Genomic DNA, 3044 nt, shown 5'->3' with positions numbered 1-3044 from the left:
CTGCTCTGAGTGCAGTGGCTCCTGGATGACTCAGGATTCAGTTTCTCCACAGGACAGGAGCAGACCAACTCTGTGTCTGTTCCAGCCCAGAGGACCAGGCAGGGGCAGAAGGGAAGTGGAATTCCGGAGGGGCGGGGTTTGGGTAGCTGCTGTGCCCTGGATGTCCCTGGCTCCCCGATCTATCTCTGGGGTTTAGGGAGTGAGATGGAGTTCTTACCAGCTGCTCTGAGTGCAGTGGCTCCTGGATGACTCAGGATTCAGTTTCTCCACAGGACGGGAGCAGACCGACTCTGTGTCTGCTCCAGCCCGGAGGAGCAGGCAGGGGCAGAAGGGAAGTGGAATTCCGGAGGGGCGGGGTTTGGGTAGCTGCTGTGCCCTGGATGTCCCTGGCTCCCCGATCTATCTCTGGGGTTTAGGGAGTGAGATGGAGTTCTTACCAGCTGCTCTGAGTGCAGTGGCTCCTGGATGACTCAGGATTCAGTTTCTCCACAGGACAGGAGCAGACTGACTCTGTGTCTGCTCCAGCCCGGAGGACCAGGCAGGGGCAGAAGGGCTCACTTAGGATTTTATCCTTTCCCTAGTGTTTGTTTGTCTATCTATTCACCTGTCTGTCTATCCATCTATCCATGTGTATGTACACACATGTCCACAGGCATACATGTGCCATGGTATGTGTGAGGAGGCCAGAGGTCAATTCGCACCATTCTGTTCCCTCCTTTTACCATGTGGGGCCTGGAGATCAAACATGTCATCAGGCTTGGCAGCATGTTCCTGTGCATGCTGAGCCATCTCAATGGCTCCTTTCAAGATTCCTGGGTCAGGGTCTCTCACTGAACCTGGAACTCAGTGGGATGGCTTGCTAGCCCTGGGGTTATAGACACGTGTACTATCACCCCTGTATTTAACATGGATATTGGAGATCTCAGTGCAAGTCCTCTTTTTTTTTTAATAGCTTCTATTTTAAAAATACTTTAATATCCTTTTAGTATAAAAAAGTATAATATATGAAGACAGTCTTTTCTGACCATGGCCATTGGGATTCTGAATGTCTCCGGTAGTGGGATGCCTATGCCTTTCCCAATGTTTCTATTATTTCCTTTCTAAAATTACTTTATATATTTAGTGTGTGTGTGTGTACATATGTGTATATGGGCATGTATATGCCATAGCATTCATGTAGAGGTAAAGGACAACTTTTAGGACTCAGTTCTCTCCTTCTACCGTGTGGTCCCAGTGATTAAACTCACCTCTTCAGGCTTGGCAGCACATACTTTACCCATTCAGCTACCATGCCAATTTATCCTTGAATAATTTTTCTATCTTTTAATATTTGTATACTGGTTATTCCTTTTATACCAAAGGATTGTAAATTTGCCATCATAGTTCTGTCTAAGATTTATTCAAATTTGTGGTCATGTCTGAGTTTTTTTCTTTTTACTTAGATTAATGCCTCAAACTAATAGATGTTCACTTTTTTCATCCCTTGCAGTTTTTTTCCGCTTGGTATATTTTGTTGGTGATATTTCCACTGAGGTTTTGTTTCATTGGGTTTTGCTTCTAAGATTTCTATTGTCTTTAGAATCTGTATCTCTTTGTATCTTACCTAAGTTGCTTTTTAAAAAAATCTATATCTTGGCTCTTTTTGCCTCATCTACTGCGAGAATGAAGACCATTCTCAGCAATCAGACTGTCAACATTCCAGAAAATGTTGACATCACTCTGAAGGGACATACAGTCATTGTGAAGGGCCTCAGGGGAACTCTGAGGAAGGGATTCAATCACATCAACGTACAGCTGAGTCTCCTTGGAAAGAAAAAGAGGCACAGGATTGACAAATGGTGGGGTAACAGAAAGGAACAGGCCACTGTCAGAACCATCTGCAGTAATTTTCAGAACATGATCAAGGGTGTTACACTGGGCTTCCGTTACAAGATGAGGTCTGTGTACGCTCACTTCCCCATCAACGTCATTATTCAGGAGAATGGGTCTTTGGTTCAGATCAGAAATTTCTTGGGTGAAAAATATACCCAGAGGGTTTGAATGAGGACAGGTATTGCTTGTTCTGTCTCTCAAGCCCAGAAGGATGAATTAATCCTTGAAGGAAATGATATTGAACTTGTTTCAAATTTAGCAGCTCTGATTCAGCAAGCTACAACAGTTAAAAACAAGGATATCAGGAAGTTTTTGGATGGCATCTATGTGTTTGAGAAGGGAACCATGTAGCAGGCTGAGGTCTCAGTTTCCTAGCTCCAGAGACAAGATTCTGATCACAAGTACAATTTGGGCTCTTTGGGGACAACAAAAGACATATATATTGAAAACAAGTAACAAAAAAATGTATCTTGATCTAACCTCCTTATTTTATCCATGCTTATTTAAATCTTTTTATAAATTAAAAATATATTAGTTTACATAGAATTAGGTTTCAGTCTAGCATTTCCCAAACAAAACTTCCCCCTCGTTTCTCCCATCCTTCTTTTTTTTTTTATAATTTTTTTTATTGGATATTTTATTTACATTTCATATGTTGTCCCCTTACCCCATCCCCCGCCCACCTGGGGAACCCCCTATCCCCTTACAACTCCTCCTTCTTCTCCATGGATGTAACCTCTATCTACCCCCCCACTCCCACTTTCCCACCCTCAAAATTCCCACCCCCTGGGGAGTCCAGGCTTCATGAGGTCAAGGATCTCATCTTCCACCTATGCCAAGCAGGGCCCTCCACTCTTACATATTCAGCTGAAGCCCTGGATCCCTCCATAAATGCTCCCAGGCTGGTGGTTTAGACCCTGGGAGCTGTGGTTGGTTGGTATTGTTGCTCTCCTCATGGTGCCACAAACCCTTTCAGCTCCTTCAGTCCTCACTCTAACTCCTCCATTGGGAACCCCATTATCAGTTCAATGGCTAGTTGTGAGCATCTGCCTCTGAGTATGTCAGACTCTTGAAGACCTCTGAGGAGATATCCATATCAGGCTCTTATCAGCATGCACTTCCTGACTTCCACATCAGCATCTACCTTTGGTGACTGCACATTCTCCCATCCT

General features: G+C 44.3%; 1 pseudogene; it reads left to right on the top strand.

Moving 5' to 3' along the window:
* The first annotated feature begins 1662 nt into the window (after positions 1-1662).
* On the top strand, positions 1663-2223 carry LOC114616279 (annotated as a pseudogene).
* The last annotated feature ends 821 nt before the right edge of the window (positions 2224-3044 follow it).

Source organism: Grammomys surdaster, unplaced genomic scaffold, assembly GCF_004785775.1.
Source record: "Grammomys surdaster isolate TR1022 unplaced genomic scaffold, NIH_TR_1.0 314374, whole genome shotgun sequence".
Lineage (NCBI taxonomy): Eukaryota > Metazoa > Chordata > Mammalia > Rodentia > Muridae > Grammomys > Grammomys surdaster.
Note: the sequence above shows the minus strand (reverse complement) of the source record. Positions and strands in the feature narration are given on the sequence as shown.